At 36.4% G+C, this 26106-nt stretch overlaps 1 protein-coding gene and 1 pseudogene across 8 annotated transcripts in view; one reads left to right on the top strand and one right to left on the bottom strand.

Annotated features, from left to right (window-relative positions):
• LOC103555851 (ubiquitin-conjugating enzyme E2 E2) overlaps window positions 1–26106 on the top strand; it is a 343281-nt gene that overhangs the window by 108734 nt on the left and 208441 nt on the right. The window lies entirely within an intron of this gene.
• On the bottom strand, window positions 13226–14698 carry LOC103555850 (elongation factor 1-alpha 1 pseudogene; annotated as a pseudogene).

Here is a 26106-nt window from a genome sequence, read left to right as displayed (position 1 = left end):
ATACACTTAACATTAAGTGACAAGGCAAGATTACAGTGCAAGCCCTGGAGTCCAGCCAATTTATCATCCTTGAAGCTGTGTGGGATGCTGTAAAACACTATTGAGAATAGATGACAGAAGGCTGTCCAAAGCAGCTGCTTCATGGTGGGCTGAAATAGGGAGACCAAGAACCAGGCCAACAGAAGAAATGCTGTAAGGGCACACTGAATCACAGCATCAAATGATAAAACTCACTCAGGGCAGCCAGCAAACAGTTGTTTCTGTGAATGCAATAATCATAAATGAAGTGACTCTTTTACAACTAAGCCACTGAAAATAATATGATTCTAAAACAGTTGCTTGCAAACAGGGGCAGAATGTACAAATAATAGTTGCAGCTCAAATCGAAGGACAGTTTAATACAAATGTGAAAAGGATTGATTAGATCCTTTCCTTTGAGCAGTTCACAAACTATTAGAAAAATATTTCATTATCAAGATGTCAACAGCCTTAACCACTTATCTAAGACAGAATTTTGAATTATGTTACTTTGGTTTAAAAATAATATCAAATTTCCGAAGGGCTAATTTTCCAGTGTAGAAATGTTCCTGTCTCCTCTGGTATAAGACATCATTTTGACATGTTAGGTACTTAGATAAATTGTAAAGTTGATTTATTAATGGTTTTCTATGACATGAAACTGGAATCTTTTTTTATCATTGGAAATAATGCATTTTATTGATGGGGACATAGACCACTTTCTTGTTCATTTGCTTATGAGTAAATCATGTTGGTATAATAATATAGAATAATTTAGTTTAAAAGTCCTATAACAAGAGTATATCAGCAAACTTTAAAAAATGAGAATAAACTAGGCCAAATAAAGATTCAAAGGAAAACATATTTCACTATAGCCAGGCTCCTAATTTAAAGCCAGTTACATCCCCAAATTTCTTTGACATAAGTAGCAAGTTACAGAAACTCAGAATGCTCTTTCCTAAAGAAATGATAAATAACAGATTCGCAGACTGCCCCACAGGTGCCAATTTAACACTTAATGTACCTCAAATATTATACATTTGCATTGAAAAAGGAAGCTAACCACTGCAAATACATACCAGTAATTAAACAAAATGGAAAAAATAGTTGAAATCAGAGAATAAAAGTCAGAAATTAAGTGATCCCTTTGCAACAAAGCCATTGAAAAGAACATCATTCCAAAACAATAGCTTGCCAACGGGAACAAGAGGGTACAAATTATGGCTGCAGCTGAAATCAAAGGATAATTTGATATAAACAGCAAGAAAAAGAGTAGTACTAATTAGAGCAGATGAGTTGGTTGAAAACTTTTGAGTCTATTTTGAAATCTATATTGGAACAGGGCAGATATTTTAGAAGTTATGATTAATGTCTTTTCAGAATGCTTTTCTTTTCACTGATAAGGGCAAATTAGAAGCCTCACTTTTTCCTCTGCTCATCTCTTAAAAGCCAGTTGACTTCTTTCACATTCTATATACTTGTTGGTGATTTCATTGACTTCCCTGTACTTAATCATTCATCTATTTGCTGAACTTCCAGTTCTATACTCCTAATCTATATCTTTCCTCTTAAATTTGCTAACACATATTCAACTGCCCACTAACATTTCCCCTTGGATGTCCCAAAGATATTAAATCCAGTATGTCCTTAGCTGAATTTATTGCCCTGTCTCCCTCAAAAAACCCAAAAATGTGTACACTATCAACTCTTGGCCTAAATCAGAACTCTGAGTCCCTACCTCCCCTTTATACCTATATCCAATCAGTTCTCACCCATATTAATGCAGTATCTTCCTAAATGTTCTTCCTACTTAGTTTTCTTCCTTCCAGTTCATTCTTCAAATTCTGCTCATACTTCCTAAAACTCCAACCTGAAAATGTTACCCTACTTAAAATTAAAACTCTTCAACTGCTCTTCTTTGCCTTCAGGTAAAGTATAAACTCTTTAACTTGAATTACAACGCCTTTTATGATTTTACACCTGTTTATCCCAATTGCCTCTTACCTCCTGGCACAGTGAAGGGCTGATCTTCTAGCAGTTCGATGAAAAACATGCCATTCCATGCCATTCCTTCTCATGCCTGGTCTTTTGCACATGCTTTTAAATGTATAAAGAAACTTTAGAAAAATACACAATAATTTGTAGCAGTTATTTGTTTAAAGGGTAAAACAGTTCCTTGTATTCATAAACCTAAGTGCTGGTGCCGGCCCCGTGGCCGAGTGGTTAAGTTCGTGGGCTCTGCTTTGGTGGCCTAGGGTTTCGTTGGTTCAGATCCTGGGCGTGGACATGGCACCGCTCATTAGGTCATGTTGAGGCGGCATCCCACATGCCACAACTAGAAGGACCCACAACTAAAATATACAACTATGTACTGGGAGGATTTGGGGAGAAAAAGCAGGAAAAAAAAAGATTGGCACAACTGTTGCCAATCTTAAAAAAAAAACAAACCCTAAGTGCTGTGGATAATTCAAACCATAGATTTTAATTATCACAATGAAGCTCACAAGCAATGTTGTGATTTTTAAAATGCATTTTTAAAGATGCTTAATTTGCTTAGGAGTAGTAAATGTAAACAGTGAATTCTGTGTGGTGAATACTATTTCTCCCAAAAATTTGGAATCATTTAAAAATATGAATATCAGCTTCTCTCCCAATATGCCATTGATACATACTCACAGAAAAATCAGTGGTTAAGATTTTAAAGTATTAGTACTTATGAAGGATAGTGTAACTTAAATTACCTTGTTTTGTTGACAGTTTGTAAACTATAGACAACCAAATAGTCCTGGTGAATTACCAATGGTAAGTAAAATTAACCATCTCTCGAATTACAACTGCTCTTTTAAAAAATGGGTTATGTTAGGGACTGGCCTGATGGTGTAGTGGTTAAGTTTGCATGCTCTGCTTCAGCAGCCCTGGGGCTTGCGGGTTCGGATGGATCCCAGGTGTGGACCTGTACACCACTCATCAAGCTGTGCTGTGGCAGCAGTCTACATAGAAAATGGTGGAGGATTGGCACGGATGTTAGTTCAGTAACAACCTTCTTCAAACAAAAAGATTGATTGGCCTAGGGCCAATCCTCCTCACCCCAAAAAGAGGGAGGGGTATGTTAGAGTAGGTTATCCTCAGGATGGGAAAGGAGTAGGAAGAAGGGGAAGGATCCTGGGACCATGAGACCTGCCAACATAACCTTTCTTATAAGATCACCTGTGGTTAAGCAGCAGCTATTTCCCCTCCCTTCTCAGTCTATCTTCCTTCACTCTCCAAGTCACAGTGGCCTAAAACAATAGGAAACTGGCATCTAAAACAATGTTAACATAACCAACACCAAGCCAAAGATAACTTTATTTTCCTCTAAAAGTAAATCACATAGATGAAACAGGACTTTGTGAAATTGTGCTCCTAAAGAGAATAAATTGGCTGTGAACTGAATTCTCATTGATAGAAAAAAGTATCAACAGGTACTTCTAAATGATACTCGTAAGATGTTATGCGGTTTCTTTTAATAAATAAGTTTTCCCTTCCTGATTGATATTAGTATAATTCAGGAGGACAAGAGATGCTCTATTTACTAGAATTTTGGGCAGCCAGGATACTGGCAGAAAGGTCCTGCAGAGCAATGCAGGGCTCTGAAAGAATGACTGACACACACACACATCACCCTAGAGAATTTTTCCTAAACAAGTCTGATCCTATACTTGAAAAAATACCCATAGCCTATCTTCCTCTCAGATATTTGCACAAACTAAGAATGTTTTCTGTTCATGGACAGTGAAATCTATAGATTTATTGGGATTTTGGATAGCTTTTCTCATTTTGCTAATAGAATATATTTCTACATTTCTTCCCACATTTACCTAGAAAGAAATCATCTCTGACCATCTGATTTGAATTCAGTGCTAATCTCCACCTTAACCTCACCCCAAACCTATGAAAGTATGCTGAAAATACAATCTTCAGACTGTTTTTAATGTGGGAAAATAAAAACAAACGAAATCAGCAGGCAGATTTATAGGGAGATGATTTAAAAGTCTTTGTTAGAAAAGAAGTAGTAAATAAAGTGCCCTTTCCAGTTAGGAGAGCAGGAAGCCTGAAGGCTCCGTTCACTTAACACCACCAAAACATCAGTGACAACACTGTGGACTTTTACAATGAGTCACAGAACACGATTATTGAAAATGAAAATACAGTTGAGTTCAAACAGTTCCAAACTTGTAAACTAGTTATATTTCAAAACTTGATCTAGCCACCTTAGTGCTTAGAATCTGGCATTCACTTATCCAATTAATTTATTTTGTATACGGTTTCTAAAATCCCATGATTGTTCATAAAAAGAAAAAGAAGTCACAATGCCACTGAAATATAGAATATCGCTAGCAAATCCAATTCTGAATCAAGGGAAAGCATACTCAAAGGTAATAAAAGAATGGTATCTACACCATTTATATGGACTGAGGACCCCCCCCCCCCCGCCCCCCGCATCGATCAAAATCATTGACAGGAGGTGCATAAACACTCAAACAGAGTTGAGCAGCAAACCAGAAATGTGAAAATGCAGCTACGGAGGATGAAGGTCAGGGTACTTTACAATTATTTATTTTTAAATTTCCAGTGCTTTACTGATCTGCAGATATTCATTCCAAAACAAGACAATCAGTATCAATACATTTTTGAAAGGGAATGCCTTTCCCAAAGATATGTATAAATGCATAGCAGTGCTAATTTTAAAGAAAACACTTTGGTGTCTGAGCAGTATATGGACCACACATAGAGTTTGCACAAACATTAGCAAATCGCTTCTACTAAAAATGTAATAGTTAAAGCGAGTCAGAGATTTGTGAAATAAGATTGGTGTTAATATTATTTTTCTCTTAAGTAAAATTTAGGTCTCTCAAACAAATAGTATTTTAAGTTAAAATGTCATCAGTTATCCACCTCTGTTTAGTTCAGTCTCCACAACTTCAGCCAATTGAGTCTAACTTTTGTACTTTTTGCCATATCTCCATACTAATTTTTTTTATGGAATTTTTTAATCAGCACAATTTTTTTAGACTTAAGTAAGTGCATTTCAAAGGGAAACTTTATCAATTCAAAAACAAAAGCCAATTCACTTGTAAGTTAATAGAAGATGATCTTGAAATTTATTATACGTTAATTAAAAAAAAAGTTGAGCATTACCTACTAACATTTTGCCACCAACAGCTCACATACCAACCTCTGAGAAACAGGAGTTTGACTTGGTGGTTCCTGCAGAAGATAGGATTTGGTTACACAGCATATATGCTATTAAGGTTTGGAAGGACAAAATAGCGCCTCTTATTCAGCTGTGGTGTTATGTATGTCTTTTAGAGTATAGTCAATACCACAGTAGAATTATTCAGATGGGACACACATAGCTTTGAAATTATTAAGAAAAAAAGAAAAAAGAAGCATTTTACAATGAAATTCCTATATACACTAGTGAAAGTAAGGTGTGTGTAATTTTAAAGTAAACTGTGGTATTTTTTTGCTTCTTATTTGTGGTTAGCTTTGAGTATATTCTGCTTACTGACTGTATTTCCTTTTTAGATAGGTATATAAACATCATGTCTCTGAGCTCACTTTGTATTCTTATTTTAAGAAACTCGTGTGGTTTCCTGTTCTGCTTTTAATACTTCTCAGCTGTAGTCATATACCTCACATTATAGAAGATTAAGAAAATATCATGGGAGGAATAATTAACTTTAAGACACCAAAAAAGTAGGTGTTGAGAATGGTGATGATTATGTGTGTTCTTATTAGCATATATATAGTTATATATCTAGTTTTTTTTTAGGGAGAAAAATTACAGGTTTTTATCTTATACAGGTACACATATAAGAGATGTGTACAAGTTGTTGAAACTTGAAATTCCACATATCATTATGAAGATTAAAAAGCAAATAATATTTCGAAAAAAATTAAAAGAAGAATGTTTTTAAAAAAACAAATAATGTTTATTGAGCCCTAATCATATACCAGGTACTGTGCTAGCACTTTATCTGTTATTTCATCTAATTGTCTCAAAAATCCTAAGGGAGATAAGGAACTGAGGCTTGAAAAGTTTAAAGTAACTTGCTAAAGGTCACCCAGCCAGTAAGTGTAACAGGTGAAATTCACATACAACTGTGGAATTCTAGAGCCTGAGCTCTACGCGCTTTCAATGACAGATTATAAAAACCATGTTTCACCAAGTCCTTTCAATATTCTGCTTAATGGCTATAATCTAATACATAAATGGACCACTGACTGATCTAGTAGATGGGGGAAATCATTGTCCTGGCTCTGCCGCTTGCTTTCAGATGAAGGCTTTTGCAGATCCTTTAAACTCTGGTCTCCGAAAGGTAGAAATAGTAGTGATCTCATTGTGAAAATAATCAGGCAACAATTAGTACCATCAACACTATCGTTAACGATTACTACAATTACTATTATAGTGAACAAAGTAACATAGTAATGCACTTTAGATGCAGGCTGAAAGGTATATACACAACTATTCCTTCTGCAGTGTGCTTGCTAAATGACACTGTTTTGTCCTGCCAGGTATATGGGTACTGAGGCTCAGCTGATTGAGTACAGTGCAAATAACATCAAGGTCAGGGGTCTGATTTCCTTGTAGGCTAGTTAGCTGTCCACGGTCAGAGACAGAACATGGGCTCAGTGCCAGCCACTTGTGGGGTAGGTTTGGGTGAATGTAGTAATTAGAGAAAAGCATGACTAACATCCAGATCTAGGAGAGATGCCTGAGAGTGAAGTTAGTAAGAATCCACATAAAATGTCTAAATAAGCTGGCTATAGGAAAGCTCCTCAAAAGCAGCACAATCTATCTTGTGATTTAAAAGACAAGTATCTCAATACGTATTGTTAAGTAGTGGCCTATCTAAAATCTGTTCAATGGAAGAAATCTACAAACAGTATTATGACAGAGGACATACATGATACATATATTTCATTTATATAAATTCCTTTATAGCAATATTCCTTTAAAATTATGTTTAGATTGTGTATTCTTTATTATATCATGTTTTACTAAACATTACACATTTGTATTACTGAATATTGTTTTACACAATGCACGTATACTCTAATTTATGGGCTATTTATGGAATTTTTAAGGGCACTGGGACACATTTTTGTCTAATGCACTATCTTTAGAATCAACCTACAAATTAGCTGTGATTCTAGAGTGCAGAATTAAAGAGATTGATGTTGTAATAACAATCACAGTAAGAATGTGCTTTTCATGGATCTGGACATGTTAATAGTTTTTAAATTTTTATAGAGTGTCTAGAACGTATGCAAGAGAAAGATATTCTAATTATAGACAACTGGTCTTGATTCTTTATACAGAAACATTCAGAGAAAAGGGACAATTTATTAATCAGTAATGGCTTGAGAGAAATACGCCTTAAAATGCATCCACTAAAAATCCATCTGAAGTATCATTGGGTTTTTTACCTATAAGAGTCTACCTACCAGAAAGAAAGGGACCGCCTCAGTACATTTAACCACCACATATCCCTCATTCATTCATTGTAGTCTGACTTGTGTTTTATGTATTGTAGTCTAAGCCATTTTACTAGATTATGAACTCATTGAGAATAGGGACTGTTTTTCACCTTTGTGTTCTTTGTAGTGCCTGCACTGAAAGTAATGGGAACTCAAAAACGTTGGATGAATTTTTCTGGTTCTTGGATCAGGTAGCATTCCCATGGTAAATTAAAAAGTGATTTACTAGTTTATAAATCGATCTCTTCTGAGTTTGGTTAGCACAAATTAATTTCCCAGAATTTGATTCCCATGGGTGAACTGATAAAATTAGATTTCAGTAGAATGGTACATGTATCAGGAGGGTACAGGGGACAGTGTTTCTAATAAATTCCTATAAATAGAACTGCACATTTCTCCAGTGCATATCAATGGGATTTTATGATATGCTAACCCTCTTACTTCACCACAGTCTCTGATGTTTTCTTGCATCTTATGATGTCCAAATAGGAATAAGAGTGTAGATTTCTTTTTATTTTTGCCTGTTATTATTGTAAAATAACTCATTTCTTGAATGGTTTTTAAGGTACGTAAATATATTAAAGGAAGAAAATAGAGTTTTTATGTAATCTAGTGATTTTAAAAATTAGAATGATAAGGGGCTGGCCCCGTGACCGAGCGGTTAAGTTCGCGCGCTCCGCTGCAGGCGGCCCAGTGTTTCGTTGGTTCGAATCCTGGGCGTGGACATGACACTGCTCATCAAACCACGCTGAGGCAGCGTCCCACATGCCACAACTAGAAGGACCCACAACAAAGAATATACAACTATGTACCAGGGGGCTTTGGGGAGAAAAAGGAAAAAATAAAATCTTTAAAAAAAAAAAATGCATTCTTTAAAAAAAAAAAATTAGAATGATAAATGGACAAAAATAATAATTTTATTTAGCAACTCCCTAAAGACAAAAGGCAGCAAGTTCCATCTTGAAAGTCCCAGCAGATCTGTAATCTGTATACTGTGGATGTAGTTAGCAGGCTGGTGTTTTGAATAGGAAGATTATGGCTCATCACTGAAGTTTCATCCTGGAATGAGAGAAATGAACTTAGAGCTAATATTAACAGGTGATAATTAAATTATGGGTTCTGTATGTTCAGTGTCCTAGACTAAGGCAAGATGAGGCAACTGGAGGCCACTAACTTTAATAATTGGAGTCAGTATCTCTCAAGTAGGATTTTATAGCACATTTGCAATGATTGATTAGTATTAAATCAGAAAATAAACTATTTTCTTACGAAAGCATGTTTTACTAATTCAGCTTCAAGCCTGTATATTTAAAAGTGCAGAATAATTTGTAGGAGGCAATAGGTCTTTTAAAAGGTAAATAAAAAAAAGATAAATATAAAACATTTGTCAAATCCTAAAATCACTACCTCTATTTCTAAACATTATTTGTTTTCTACATTTAACATAAGTTAAAAATAACGTTCAAAATGAAGGCCCATGATTGGTTACCTTTCATTGTAAAGGCTGAGAACAAGAAAAATTTAAACATTCAATTTTATTATTAAAGCTGAAAAATTCTTAATTAAAATGTTCAAGTATTCTGTTAGAAATATTTTATGCCATTAAATTTGACTTCCTGTTTTAAATATTAGGTGGTTATTCCACATTAATTGTATGGGTGGTACTATAGGCATCATATAGGAATTATTTCATAGTAATGACAATCCTCTTTCCAAATAATTTTTTGTTTTGTTTTGAAGAACATTTAATGAACATTTGCATTTATAATATTTTTAAACATCACTGCTACTACATTCACTTTGAAATACTTAATGTCATATGTTTACATTTTGGGTTTTTGTTAATCCCCACCCTCCCTGAGAATTCTGTTTTTGTTATGACTAGAGTGACCACGTAATTTACCATCCATACTTTTGGGGAGTGAAAGGGAATGCTGTCATTAAAAATAAATATGTCAGGACAACAGGTATATAAACAAGGATTTTTATCACCCTAGTAATAGTAGACTATTATTTTAGTACAATTCCTGGGTTATTATATTCCCTAATCACCAAAGCAGTGCATCTCTGGAAAAATGCTTTCAGAATTCCTGCTTCATATAGCAGGGATGCCTGTCTCCTCCCTGCTGCCTACAGTGAGATCTCCCTCAGCTCCGAGTCACAGGAGGTGGTTTTGTGGTTGGTTTCACTGTGGTGTCTCCAGCACCTACCAGGATGTCCAGCACATGAAGATGAAACTAGTGAAATGTCAGGCTCCAGACTAGGAGAAGAGTGTGCTGGAGTTGTGCAAAGCAGTGGTCAGAAATGAAGAGAGTTGGAGGTTGAGGAACAGGGAAGCTGGGCTCTTCTTCCTGTTTAAACTCCACAGGAGGGTGTCTCATTATTCCTCTTCTTACAGGACTGCCAGAATTTGAGCGAGCCCTCTTTCGTTTCCATTTCCACGAATCTGGTGTTGTACTCAGTACCCACACAGAGACTAAAACAAAGACCATTCATAAGAGAAGTGAGGCTGTAAGTCCACCAGGATTCCGTAGTGGGGACTGGGGATGGGGGTTGTGGGCAGATCTGAGGTTTAGGCACCCCTCTTCAGTTCACCCATTTTTCTCTATCCTGCTGCTGAAGACTGTGTTTTGAACAGGAAGGGCTAATCATTTACAGGATAAAAGGTTCAAGAAGGCTGGGAGGGTCAGGTGGGAGGGGAGGAGGGATTGGGAGAGGAGTAGTGGATGTGGTCCCAGGCCATAATAGATTTTATAACTTTAGTGTGGGGGATGGGGGGAGTGTTTCTGGTGAGATACCTACGTCCATGGCTAGATGCAGGTAGAACAGTCACAAAGATACCCCTCTATCTGGACATATAACCTATAATTAATCCATACCTATATAATTCTTACATATTTTAAACAGGTCTATAATCTTCTAAAAAATAACAGCATGAGTAGGCTTACTCAATTTTTCTCTTGTTCCAGTGATTTTTCACAGCAATGCCTCTGTGCTCCCAGAAAAAAAGAGAGGTCTTGTAGCTTCGCATTATCTTTAAATGTGCTTTTATTGTGTGCTTCTCTGCACTACAGTATTTCAGTGTACAGACCCCATGGTGCACGCACGATCTTTAAAATGGGAAATCTATGTAAGGAAGTTAAATGAGGAAAAAAGAAAAAAAATTCAAAACAGGGTACAAATAGCAAGGTTAAATTGAGTGCTGTTAACCCCCTGCTGATACCAACTAATAGTGCAGAAGCAACAGCAGGAATCTGAAATAGAGGTTAGTGTTGGGAAATTTCAGCTCATGGCAGTTATAAATGAAATACATTGGCAAGTTTTTCTTCCTAGGGTATCACTTTAAAGAACATTTTAAAACTAATATCAAAGATAGTACTAGGTGTATATCCAGTAGAAATTATAAAATCAAGACAATATCTTAGTCTAAAGCATCCATTAGAATTCAAGCGAGTTTTGTCCTGTCTTTAAAAAATTAAGATATATTTTACATACAGCAAAAAGTATAAATATTTTAATTATTCATTATACAGCTCAATGACTTTTAAGGTGAGAATAAACCCATGTAATCAGCAATCATATCAAAGTACTGAACGTTATTACCACCTGAGAAAGTTCCCTCATGCCTCTCGAAACCGTGTCTATTATTATTCAGAAGTTTTGATTCTCTAATTATTCTCAATCCACCTCCAATTCTGTATAAACTACCACATCTGTTTCAAAATTACAGGCTTATTGGAATGCTTCCCTCTGCCTTCACCTCTCTCCAATATATTTCCAGAACAGTTCTCTTCTGCTTTTGGCCTTATTCCCTCATACCCTGTTAAGTGAAAAGCAGCTCTTATTTTATGGATAAGTAAATAATTAACAGTGACATGGTTGCCTTGGTAGAAAACTTGCTACTTTGAGAGTATATATATATATTTGAGAAACTATAAAGAAACAATCAGTGACATTGAGTGAAAAATGTAAAATATACATAATGCTGTATGTAGGGTATAGGTATTTAACAACTCAAAAAACCTCCGTTAGGAATATGTTTGGGGCCGGCCTGGTGGCATAGCAGTTAGGTTCAGGCACTCTGCTTTGGTGGCCCAGAGTTCGCTGGTTCAGATCCCAGGCGAGGACCTACGCACTGCTTATCAAGCCATGCTGTGGCAGGTGTCCCACATATTAAAAATAATAATAATAATAGAGGAAGGTGGGCATGGATGTTACCTCAGGGCCAGTCTTCCTCAGCAAAAAAAGGGAGGATTGGTGGCCGATGTTAGCTCGGGGCTAATCTTCCTCAAAAAAATAAAAAAGAGAAATATGTTCACAACTCCTCGTAGATTTCATTACGTATTAAAAATGCGTAATGAAATCTACTCTAATTTACTCACTTGTTCATCTTTAAAAAACTTTAAATTTTATAAGCAACAGCCTCATTTATTTTTCTTTTCTTTCACTTCCACCCTTTCCCTTCTTTATAAGAAAGCTAAACTCAAGAACAGTTTTCGTTTGCCTATTCATCTTCCTCCTGGTATCTTTGACTCAGGTGTTCTTTGATTGTCTTCATCTCCTTTTCTCCCCATTTCCAGAGCTCAACACATCCTTTCCCCTTATATTCACATGAATCCAGTAGTTCCACCTCCACCACTGGTGGAGCTTATGATTTCCTCCTTCTACAACCAGGTCCTTAAATATTAAAATGCTGTTCTCACAGTTCCCGCTTTTCTCACCATTTCACAGAACATACCTATCCATTCTTCCTTTCATACCATTCCTATGAAAATAAAGTAAAATTCATTTAGAAAGGTTTTAATTATCATGAATTTAATTCTATCCTATTTCCTAGAATATATAGAAAGGCTATATATAAAATACCAGGGTGTTCCCGTCCTAGATTCCCTTTACTATAATGGGGTTAATTTTGTTTTAAATTTAGTCAATGTTTCTTTAGTTTTCTAAATTGCCATTGTTGTCTATAGTTAATCCATTTCAACATTTTATGTTTTGACTCTAAGCTGCTAGGTAGTAGGGAAAGGTGCCCACTGAACTCCTGTTGAACAATGCCTTACTAGAAAGCCACAGGAGAAGTTTAGTTGATGATTCAAAACAGGGACAAACTTAAGACAGAGAGAAAAGGAAATCTGGTAGAAAAGTAATACAGAACTGAGAAAAGACAAAGTTTGATGAAGAATATAGAGAGATTAAGAGAAAAAAATTAAAAGAAGCAGAGTCATTTGGACCAGAGAAACAAAACAATATAACCAAAAAACCCTCTGCCTTTGGTGTAAAAAAAAAAAAAAAAATAAAAGATGGGGAAACAAAACATGGAATAGAGCAGAAGTGTTCTGGTGACTGAGTTGATATAGCTTTTGAGAAATTTTCATGCCTCTAAAAGAGTGATTAACTATGGACAGAGCTTACCTTTTCCATTTCCCACATGAGGATATTAGTATCTAAAGAGGCAACAAATATAAAATATCTGAGAGATTTGAGAGAACTTTTTTTTTCTCACTAAACTTTGTTTTAATGGGCCTCAAAATTCTGTGACAGATTTTTGGTCAAATTGTTTCTATTAAAAAAATACTACTTTAAAAAACTAGTAACTTAAAGCTGCAGAACACATGCACAGAAAGCAAATGGTCCACAAAACACTCTCCTTTCCTTCTGAAGGTTTTATGATCCACTGTTATCGTTAACAAGTCTTTTGCTATTAAACTTAAATGGCCAATTGAGACACACAATGCTGAGACGGTTCTTCCACCGCTGATTAAGACTGGGGTGGCAGGTATTAGGGATAATATTCATTTAGCCTACTGAGCTTTCTGGGCAGACTTGGTGACCTTGCAAACTCCAGCAGCCTTCTTGCCCACTGCTTTGATGACGCCTACAACAACTGTCTGTCACATGTCACCAACAGCAAAATGACCCAGATGAGGATCTTAGAGAGGCACTCAACACACATAAACTTGCCAGGAACTATATCAACTGTGGCAGCGTGACCATATTTCAAGAATTTGGGGCCATCTTCCAGCTTCTTCCCAGAACAGCGATCAGTCTTCTCCTTTAGCTCAGCAAACTTGCAAGCAGTGTCAGCTCTGTGACAATCCAGCGTAGGTGTGTAGCCAGCACTGATTTGGCCTAGATGGCTCAGGATAATCACCTGAACTGTGAAGTCAGCTGTTTCCATTGGTGGATCATTTTTGCTGTTATCAACCACATTGCCATGACAAACATATTTGACAGAGATGTTCTTGACATGGAAACCCACAATGTCCCCAGGAAGAGCTTCATTCAACACTTCATAGTGCATTTCAACAGACTTTATTTCACTTGTAACGTTGACTGGAGCCAAGGTGACCACCATGCCAGATTTGAGAACACCAGTCTCCACGAGGACGATAGTAATACCACCAATTTTGTAGATGTCCTGAAAGGGCAGATGCAAGGGCTTATCAAATGGATATGTTGGTGGTAAGATGCAATCCAGAGCTTCAAGCAACATGGTTCCACTGGCATTGCCATCTTTACGGGTGACTTTCCAACCCTTGAACCAAAGCATGTTAGTACTTAGCTCCAGCATATTGTCACCATTCCAACCAGAAATTGGCACAAATGCTACCATGCCAGGATTGTAGCCTGTTTTCTTAATGTAGGTGCTGACTTCCTCGGATCTTTTCTGGCTGTAGTGTGGCTCAGTGGAATCCATTTTGTTACCTCTAACAATTAGTTCTTTCATACCCAGCGTGTAAGCCAGAAGGACGTGCCCAGGAGTCTGCCCATTCTTGGAGATACCTGCATCAAATTCACCAACACCAGCAGCAGCAATCAGGACAGTACAGTCAGCCTGAGATGTGCCTGTAATCATGTTTTGATAGTCTCTATGTCCTTGGGCATCAATGATGGTCACATAATACTTGCTGGTCTGAATTTCCACAGGGAGCTATCAATGGTGATACCACAATCACGTTCAGCTTTCAATTTATCTAAGACCTGGGCATATTGAAGGAGCCCTTTCCCATCTCAGCAGCCTCCTTCTCAAATTTTTCGATGGTTCTTTTGTTGATCCCACCAGATTTGTAGATCAGATGGCCAGTAGTGGTAGACTTGCCCAAATCTATGTGTCCAGTGAAGATGTGTTGATATGAGTCTTTTCCTTTCCCATTTTGGCTTAAATTTAGTGGTGATTTTCATGACACTTGTGTTCTGGAAGTAAACCTGTTGCAAAATGAGGAGAATTTTTTTTTTAAGATTTTGTAAAATTGACCTAAAATATATCTAAAACTCCCAGTGTAGAAGATTGGCTTAGAGATTAGGGAACTATATAAATATGAATATATCAGCAATTACACTTACTAGACTAGAATACAAAAGATCAGTCTTCATGCTTTGGGACATAAAAAGATCACTGGATGCAATCAAAATGAAATTTCTCCCCTTCTGTACATTATTGCCCAAGTAGGCAGCTCAAGAGACATTAATGCCTACCTCTAATGGAAGACAGAACTGTGTTCAAAGCAGAAAACCAGACGAGGTGGCTGGATGGCTGGCTTCAATATGGAAATTCCCATATAACTAAAAGCATATCCAAAAAGTATACTTAATGTGTCAGCGGGTTTGGTAGTTTTGAGACATGCTGAGTGAGAAATAATAATAGAGCAAGTCCCTGGGGACATGATGTACCCGAAATATGATGATATGTCTGTAGAACAATGATTTGCAAGAAACTGGCGCCTTTAAAGAGTGTAATTTCATGATTTTTTCTTAGGAGAGAATATAAGAAACCAAAAAATCTAAGCCTGAAAGACGTCTCAGTGACACCTTATGGCTGTATATAAGAAATCTATCATTATTATACATGCTAGAGGACAAAAGCTAAAAACACCCAAGGCAATAAAGCCATAACTTCTGAAGTTTTACTCATTTTCAGAGGCACTTTTCCTGGAAGGCCATTATTCCTGGGACCACAAAGTTCTGTGTGCCTGAGTAACGGGCTAATTTTAGACTCCTTCCTCATAGACTGTTTGATGTTGAAGAGATTTTTTTTTTTAACTATACAAACAGCATCTTTGACCAAAGGCCATCATCAAAGCTGCTCTTTGAATGAGAAATAAAAGTTTCAGACAACTGAAACTTTGCCGTAGGCTGAATCAAGACTAGTATCTGAAATTTCAGATTCCACAGTTATAAAAGACTGTAAAATATCTGTATTTCCTCCATTCAACTCATGCGTATATCAAGCTGATCCTGGTATTTTAGGGTAATGGGTTATAGAAAAATAGACATTGTAAAATAACTGCAGTGGCAATCACAAGTTTCCATTAAATAGACTTTGGGAAATGGTGTACCTTTCTCTCTCTGAAAATAATAAGCTATTAAAATTGGATGTACTTCATGACATCCAGCAATTTTTTAAAACGTTACTATATTTTATGAGATTTGTTTTAAAATCCAATCTCATTAATTTCACGTCTTCTATTCGATTTTGACTCGAATCTGCTGAAGCAGGGGTATGTATTAGTGGAAAATCTCTCAGTAACAAACTGGAGGAAGAATCATAATTTCTACAAGATTCTTAATAGCCAATGTATATAAACCTAGAAATGTATTCCTACAACTGTGGGATAATCAAATTTTTATGAATTTTATATGTGCCTAAAAGACATTTAATTTATGAAAAAACTCTCATATGAGAAATTAATGCTGTTTTATTTTTAGTGAGGAAGATTGGTCCTGAGCTAACATGTGTTGCCAGTCTTCCTCCTTTTTTTTTTCTCCCCAAAGCCCCAGTACATAGTTGTATATCCTAGTTGCAAGTCATTCTAGTTCTTCTCTGTAGGGTGCCACTGCAGCATGGCTTGATGAGTGGTGCATAGGTCCACGCCCAGGATCCAAACCAATGAAACCCAGGCTGCTGAAGTGGACGGTGTGAACTTAATCACTTGGTCATGGGGCTGGCCCCATGAATGCTTCATTACACCAAAGAAAGGCATAATGTAGCGCAAAGAGCACAAACTTGAGAATTAGAATGGCCTGTCTTTAACTCCTAAGACGCTCATCACCTGTACGTATTTCTTCAATTTCCTTATATATGAAATCAGGATGTTTAGCACCATCCTTGCTAGGTTGTGAGAAAGATTACTATATAAACTGCCTAGTGGGGCAACTGGTACAGAATGGGAGCTTCACAAAAGACAGCCATCACTGTCATCATCATCTTTATCATTTCATAATCTAGTTGGTTTCTATGCTAGGATGATTAATTTTTTTTTTGGGGTGGTGAGGAAGATTGGCCTTGAGCTAACATCTGTTGCCGCTCTTCCTTTTTCCTTGAGGAAGATTGTCACTGAGCTGACATCTGTGCCAATCTTCTATTTTTATGTGGGATGCCACCACTGTGTGGCTTGATGAGCAATGCCAGGTCACCACCCAGCATCTGAACCTGCAAACCCCAGGCTGCCTAAGCAGAGCATGTGAACTTAACCACTGTGCCTTCAGGCCAGCCCCTAGCATTGTAATTTTTATAAAGTGATTTCCATACATAGTGATATAAATAATTAAAAGAGATTAAATGAAATGTTCTATTCTGTTACGAAATATTAATTCATACCAGTTCCTACAATTAAAAAATTAGTAATAGGGAAACAAAAGCCATCACAAAATGAAACTATTAATCAAATGACCACTTACAAAATTAGTCGTAACTCAAATGTTATTTCTCTGTTTAATACCAGTGTCTATATGTATGCCTATCCTATCAAAGACATTGGTTACTCAGAAAATACAAGGCAAATTCACTTATAAAGTGAAATGAAATCATTCAAAAGATTTCATGAAATTAATTAAAGTGATAATGAAGAACTGCTAGGATTATGGTCCAAGCCACTGGTAACTGGAAAACCAACAAGAGTGGTGACAGAATAAGTTCTTCAGAGTGACTGGACTTTCAAAGGGCTAAGAGAGACCCTTAGAAAGACTAATGAAGCACCTTAATATTTTTTAGAAAAATGTTATCACACTGCAAAAGTCAAATATGCAGTAAAAAAATCTAATGTGCTATGAAGCATACAACATAATTATCCCAATAAAACAAACTGTCCTACACTCCTAATTTTCACTATTCTACTAATTAGAACACTGTTTCAGTTATATTACACATTTTCTTAATTGAATTAAAATCTTATTTTTCTAATTTTTCACAGTTTATTCTGAATGTTTGATCCTGGTTTTAAGTGATTTCACTTTAAGAAACGTTTTCATGGAATTACCTCAGAGAATAAGTACCTAGTATATATGAAATAAAGTTTATATAAAAATTGTTAAAATTTTTAAGTTACATTAAGTAGTATGAATGGTACTCTGTATTCTCACGTAACACTCAAATAGATGATTTTATATGAAGTGGTTCTTTGGCTATATAAAGAATATTCAACAATATCTTGAACTTATGAAAAGAAATTTCTTCTGAGGAGTTCAAATTGCTTTATATAGAATTTACAAGTTGGCCCATCTTCGGCCTGAAATAACTTTTGGGTTTTTTTGTCTAACAAAGACTACTGTTCATTCAAAAGAGCCTGAAAACCCAGAATAACCATGGTAAATCCAAACTAGTAATTTTTCCAAATACGGTTGCACCTCATTTATCTGACACCACCGGAAAATGAAGTATTGACTGGAAAACCCAGCAGGATTCTAAAGCTGGTCCTGCTGGTCTCCCCCATAAGCCCCTCAGGAAGGTTTCGTTATGCTTTCTTCCTTGCTCCCTAGTAGTATTTAGAACACAACCAATGAAATACTATATTGTATTCGAATTATTTGCTTACATGTCTGTTTGAACGATAACATAGTAAACTCTTTGAGGACAAAGAGGATGTTTCATTCATCTTTATATCCATAGCATTCAGTACAGGTTTGGCATACAGTAGAAATGCAATTAATCTTTGTCACATAAAGGAAGGAAGGAGGTGGGGAGGAAGGACTCAGGCGTTTTTTTTTTTTTTTTTTTTTTTAACATTGACAGTTTTTTTTAACAAATTTTTCTAAATTATAGCACTCTCTTTTTCTTACTGTACAGCGTGAACTAAACGTGCCTGTTAAACTTTTTTGGATGACCAAGGGTCGTAGTTTGGAACATTACTTATCACTCTATGCTATAATAATGATGCCTTCCACTGCTGTTCAAATGCTTTGGTTGAACTTTCCAAGAATTCATTACTGTGGGGCCTTTCCAGTTGGGGATACCTCTTCTCATCTGCAGGAAAAACTTAAGATTGACAAGGAAAACCAGTTAAACAAGCACGTGAAACTAGTAACCTTAACACTGAGGATAGTCCTGGATCCCAGTGACATGGCTGGTTCTGTGGCAGTTCAGAGGTCTTCTCCATGTTCCTAAGGATTCAGGGATTTGTTCCTACATTGAGTTTAGAAAGCTAGTTCATGTTTAATTGTATTATCTATGTTTCATAAATATTTCTCTTCTAAGTACAGTAGAATCTCACATTTTCAAAGTGTCCGCAAGATGCAGGTATTTTTTAAATAATTTAAATGCTTAATTATATTAAAAACAAAAAAATCTTAGTGCTCAGCTAAGAATTACACAAAGACAAAAATGTATCATTTTGCAATGTCCAAGAGAAAGGAAAAAAAGACAAGTTTTGTATCTTAAGTATTGGTTTTTAACATACTACAAATGTTTATTTTGTAGATCAAGGTCCATTTCAAATATGCTGCCATCAAAGCAGTTTCCAAAGTCCACAGATACCAGTTATAGAGGTCATGAGAAGTTTCTCAGAAGTTACTTTTCATTTAGTTCCAACAGAAGGAACAAGTAGATAGTGCTTTGTTTAGAAAAGAAACTTGCACAGTAAGCTAACACCAGCCCATTCTTATCTGACTCAGGCCTGAGAAACCTAGGTGATCTCTCCAGGACCCACTGCCTGGTACAAACCTATCTTTACTACTCCACACTAGAAAAACCTGCCAGAACTATGTTTCTCAAAGCAGATGCTACACTAGAGCTGGTGGGACCAGAACTCTGCTACTACCCTTAGCAACACCACAGTCCTGAAAGTGCAAGGAACATGAGCAAAGACAGAAAAGTAGTAGTTTGTCCAGGGTCTATGAAAAGTAGCAAAGAAAGAACTCTGAAAAAAATGTAAGGCTCATGATGTTGAGTAGTTGAAAAGAGGGCTGAGGGCTGGCTGCGTGGCAGAGTGGTTAAGTTCATGCACTCCGCTGCGGCAGCCCAGGGTTTCACTGGTTTGGATCCTGGGTGCAGACATGGCACCACTCATCAGGCCATGCTGAGGTGGCATCCCATATAGCACAACTAGAAGGACCTACAACTAGAATGTACAACTATGTACTGGGGGGCTTTGAGGAGAAGAAGAAGAAAAAAAAAGATTGGCAACAGATGTATCTCAGGGCCAGTCTTTTAAAAAAAAGAAAAGAAAAGAGGGCTGAATGTAGGATGAGATCAGATCATGGCTCATTCGTGATCAATCCCCTTGTCCCTGACACTCCCACACCCACCCCAAATCTCAGAAATAGCAGAGTATATGTGAAAAGAACATACATGAAGGTTCGAATTTTGCTTTTAATACTTAGTGCCCTTTGGCAATTTATTGAATATATCTGAGCCTCAGTTCTTATAGGGTTAGACTAGGGTTAAATGAGATACCATATATAATAATAAATAGGTGACCATGCCTTGACATAAGCAAGCACTCAGTCCATGTTTGTTTGTGGCACATAATTTAAAGCATGTGATGTACTTTTTTTGCTTTCCTTAGAAACAAGTGTTTAGTTATTTAAAGACCTATTTTCAGTTCTCTTGTGATATTCTGACAGCTACTTTTTAAATAAAAGAGATAGATATAAGCAAAATAGAAAGCATGATTGCTTTTAACCATGTAGTTTAATAAATTACTTTGTAATTTTTAGTTATAGAACAAGTATATCAGTTTGATACCGACAGACTCAAATCCTAAAAAAAGTCCTAAAATAAAAGACTCAACTATTCAGTTTTTTGCAAAGGTACATATGGATATCTTTGATGGAACTATTTGAAACTCATTTTCACCACTTCTTTTAAAGAGATTTATAGACTATTTTATTGTGACAAATGTATTAGATGTTTCTAAACTGATTTTATTTGCAGGACTTAATGAATTTTATGAACCATCATACACAAAACTATTTTTTAAAAGCTTAGTTTACTATATTTATTTTGTTCTGAGACATTTCAACAAGGCAGAGTAGCTACACTATTGAATACCGTATGGGCATTTTAACAGACCTTTCTATAAAAAAATTTTAATTCTCAATTTTAAACTCAAAATTTAATTCAAATTTTAATTCAAAATTAACTACTGACAGAACAACAAAAGGCTACCTGGAGTATATAAATATTTTTTTCAGGTGGTCCTATATCAGTTTTCTTCCTCTTTTAGAAATAGATTTCCTTCTGTTTTTGAAGATGAAATAATTTCAGATTGGAAATTTCTACCTAAATATAGATGATAAATGTTTAGGAATCATTAAGAGTCAGTCAAATAAAAAAAAAAAGCTGAAGTCAAGTAACTCCCTAAAGATATACCTGTGGTTTTTCTAGTTCTTTTTAGTATCTCTTCATTCAACATATTTGTTTTCTAAAAATAGTACCTGCTGATTGAGAGCTCTCGTGTGAAATTAACGGCTGTATCAGAAAGGCTATGCTACCGGACTCCTCAAATCCTCTTTGGAATGTAATTCTACATATACAATTAAGACAGATATAAATCTGCCTATTATACTAGATACTATTGGGAATTGAAAAGGAATCAAATACTTAAATATTTTCTGTGGATATGTTTGCAATCTCATTTATGTGTATGTGTAAATACACACACACACACACTTCTCCAGGCACTGACCTTCTCAGGACTCAGTAAATGATAGCTGTTAGAAAAAGGAATTAAGTAAGTGATCAGACAACAGGTAAGAAAACACATACGGTAAGAAACATCATTACAATTTCTTGTTTCTCAGAAGTCAGTAAGTCTACACACAAACTTTTCATTGCCCACACAGGGTGTGCTGATGACTTAGTATTTGTCCATTCTGGTTCCCTATTCCTTGTGGCCCATGGAAGGATTATACTTCCCTCCTCCTTGCACTTGAGCAAGACCAAGAGACAATTTCTGGCCAGTGGGATTTGGGCCAGGTGAAAGCATTTAATTGCCAGTTTGAGACCCTCCACTCTTGTCTTCCCTGCCATGGCAATCATGGTACTATATAATCAAAGCAGCCTGGATTACTAAACTACCAACATTGTGTCAGTAGCCTGGAAGAATCACCCAGGTACACAGTGTGTATGTGTAGTGAGAAATAAACTTTTGTTGTGTTAAATAACTGAAATTTTGATGCTGTTTGTTATCCAGCATAACTTAGCCTGTCCTGATTGGCAGCAGAGATTTAATGTTTGTTTTTCCACCAATGGCTGGTTCCCAAAGCCGTTTGGAGTTTACATGAGGTTTTCTGAAAGAGGAGAATAGTCTCATACAAAAATTTTACAAAGTAAAGGGTACTGATGAGAAGGAGAAGAAAACCTTTTGGCGCTATTTAAAAGAAAGATGAGGAGGTGAAGTCAAGGAATATACTTTTGGGTATAGGAAGAAATGAAATAATCAACAAAAGTAAATTCTGGAGAAGTGTTTTCAGGGAACATGAAAGTGAGGAATTTGTCTGCAGTTAGTATCAGGATATAACACGATAGGCTGACAGCAAGATGAAGCCTCAGTCCTGACCTCTTTCACTTACCTCACAGGGCCCAACTGCAGGTTTAGTCTGTGCAACTCTGGGGTTCATTTTTGAATGAGCGTGAAATATTGGTCTACTTCACAACCAAGATTTCTTTGTTACCAGTGACTCTTTCTTGCTCCATAGGTGCCTGTCTGGTTCACACTCTTGATCATCTGATTACACTGGGTAAATGCCACCCTATTTCTTGACGCTTTTCCTAGTTTCTATTCAGTGTCTTCCCCTGGTCCTGAGGATGGTCCTGAGACTACCTTTCTTGCTCAGAACTTACAGCTTCATATGTAAAATAAAAACCTTTAAGAGATGGTATAATACCTAACAATAAAAATCAGAAAATCTTAGATGATTTACATGAGAGCTAAAATTTTCTTTATGTAGTTACAGAGGATATGTACATACTTCATACACTGCTTTATATGGTCAGTAAATAGACATGAATGGTAACATGATATTTTTTATCTTTTAAGGTTAATGGTGTAGAAAAAGGAGGAGTCAGTATTAGTCATGCAGTACAGGTTTTATTGATCAGGAATTTTAATTTGTATGGTGATTGTGACAGTATTATTATTTGATGTTTTCTATCATAGAGGGTATAAATTGGCCAGTCCCAATCTAGGGTATGCAAAGAAAGGTAACTTTATTTTCTAAGTGATCTCTTTGTAGTTACAGGCTGCCATTCCAAATCATAGTATAAAATACTCAACTTTATCTTTGAAAAAGATCTCTCAGTATCTGCTCATTTAAAGTAATTTGTTTTGACTAATTATTCAATCTATAAAAATTTCTCCTCCTCTCTATGATTCTCCTCTCCCTTCTTAATCAAGTTAGCATTTGAGCACAGGGGGAGGCATAGACCTGCTTGCTGTCCTTCCAGTGAGGTGTTTCATGGGCTTGACTTCTGAGCCTCATGCCTTGTCCTCACTATATCCACTTGGTCAGTAGGAAAGCTGTGCCAGGAGTTGCAGAGGCGTACAGTTCTCTGTTCATGAGCAATCTGCACTCAGCTGCCGCCTTCTCACTCTTGAAGCTGAGTGAATTTCAGTCCTATACATCCCCTCAGCACTTCCAAATTCTAAAGGGGACCTCGAAACTTGGTTGCTTTCTCTCCACTACCCTGGAGTGTGTGGAGCCCTGTAAAAACTGCCCCCTGGCCCATTTGCTGGGGAACGCCCTCTCATACTTCATTCCTCTTTCCGTTACTACTGTGCCATGATGAATGCAGCACTTGTTCCAGACAGCACTTTCTGAAAGGCTTCTGGTTTTTGCAGCCTCTTCTCGCAAGGAAGCCAAGCACCAGCCTGAAAGATTGGGGATTCTCCCTTAGTTTTTCTGAGGGTTCTGTCTTGTTCCACCTCTAGTGTGAAAGCCAGAGAGAATGAAGGGAACTTAATCCCTCCTCAGGACCCAGGCATCGTTCTCACCCTAGGCTTATCCACTTGGAATCTCTCTCCGTACCTCAGCCCTCCTAGACCTGAAAGGGATGGAATTTCCTTTGCAGGGTATCTGGAATTATTATTCTCACTATGATTACAATATAATTAGTCCTCCAAATTTGTTTTTTCTTATGTAAAAACTCAGCTTTGGAAGTTCTCAAAAAACCTTTTCACCATTTGAAAGCCTGCCTTATAAGCTTTGGACTTAAAAAAGAAAATCTTTCAAACTCAAAGTTAAGCTATCCGGTTCTAGGTGGCATCTCTAGCAATAAATTTTAGATTTATGGCTGAATTAAGAATAGTCCTAATGGCAGGAGGGAGAGTAGGGGTGGGGGGAGGGGTGGTGTGGAGAGATGGGAATAGCATGACTGAAAAAGAAAAGGGCACTGGATAACATTTAAGAAGCTACTGTATTATTCTAAGTACAGTAGTCCTCCCTTATCCACAGTTCTGCTTTCCACCATTTTAGTTACCTGTGGTCAACCATGGTCTGAAAATATTAAATGGAATATTCCAGAAATAAACAATTTATAAGCTTTAAATTGCAGGCCATTCTGAGTAGCATGATGAAATCTGGCGCCCTCCACTTCCTCCCACCTGGGACGTGAATCGTCTTTCTATCCAGTGTATCTATCCTCCTGTTAGTCACTTAGTAGACAGCTTAGTTATCAGATCAGCTGTCAACTGTTGTGGTATTGCAGTCCTTATGTTCAAGTAAGCTTTATTTTTACTTAATAATGACCCCAAAGCACAAGAGTAGTGATGCTGGCAATTCGTGTATGCCAAAGAGAAGCAGTAAAGTGCTTCTTTTAAGTGAAAAGGTGAAAGTTCTCAGCTTAATTAGGAAAGAAAGAAAATCGTATGTGGAGATTGCTAAGAGCTGCCGTAACTTTTATTACAGTGTATTGTTATAATTGTTTTCTTTTATTATTGGTTATTGTTGTTAATGTCTTACTGTGCCTAATTTATAAATTAAACTTTATCATAAATACGTACATACAGGAAAAAACATGGTATATATAGGGTTCAGTCCTATCTGTGGTTTCAGGCATCCACTGGGGGTCAACATATCCCCCGTGGATAAGGGGGAACTATAGTACTAATTGGCCATCAGAGAATGGTACCACTTGAAGGGAGAGGGGTCTCTGATTACAGTGCTTTAGTACCCACAGTGTCTGACTGGGTTCATATGTAACTTAATTTTCTCCTTCAGAAAGTAGGTTGAATCAGAAATTTTCAGGAATGAATTGATTTTTCCACAATATAATAGATAAATTATGGTGTTTTTCTTCGTAAGTGTTCATAGTTCTGTGATGAATGAAAAAAATAAAACAAAAATACTGAAAACATGGAAAAGTTGCATATTTTTCTAATGTTGTGAATAAAATTTTATTGATGATAAACACCAATGAATACAGTTTAGGGATAGTATTCATACAGGAGATCATCTTAGTAATTAATATGCAGTGCTTTACAGTCTTTAGTGAAATAGTGAATCCCTTTATAAGTGTGTACACATGTATAGCTAAAACTTCACTAGTAATCATGCAAAGTAACATCATATCTCAACTAGTGGACTGCTTGCAGATCTTTGACAGCTAAATACATTTCACTGGAAGTTATACCTTAATAATTCAGAAAATGTCATTTTCAACCTATGTGTGATGGTGTGATGATAGCATCTAAACGCAAAATCTGGACCCAATAGCTTAATTATAAGTGAAAGGCACTCATCTTTTACTATGCTAGGATATTTACAACTCAACTGAAGGCATTTAACAGTTGTAGAACAAATTTTCGCCTAGCTGAGTATTTTATTTTAATCAAAGAATATTATTTCCCTGTGTCTAACAAAAGATTAACTTTTGTTGAAACCTAGCTGGCTGCCAGTTTGGTTTTTTTTTTTTGCTGTTAATTATTAGCTTTAAAAGAAATACATTATTAGAATTTACCTTTTAAGGAAAGGGAAACCCAGAGTTAGTAAGGTTTAAAAATTACAAGCGAGTAGAATGTGTTCCAATAAAACAACGTATGAATCACACAGAACTGCTTTCTGTTATAGCACCATGATCAATTAGATCAGCAACAGCTGAAAACTATTAGTTGCTGCTGGCTGCTGTTCGTGAAATGTTTTTCCTCCTCCTCCGTATTCTAATGTCAGTTTATCACTTTTGCCTAAGGCTCTGCAAACGTTAAACACAGAATTGAAAAGAATGAAAGAAAATGTTTTAGTAATCAAAATGAGAATATCAATATCTTGTTTAAATATTAATCAAATATACAGCAACAACTACTCAAAAAAAGATTGTGAAAAATGTTTTATAAAGGTAATTTAAATGCT

This window comes from Equus przewalskii, chromosome 15 (assembly GCF_037783145.1).
Source record: "Equus przewalskii isolate Varuska chromosome 15, EquPr2, whole genome shotgun sequence".
Lineage (NCBI taxonomy): Eukaryota > Metazoa > Chordata > Mammalia > Perissodactyla > Equidae > Equus > Equus przewalskii.
This window is presented reverse-complemented; position numbering and strand designations above follow the sequence as displayed.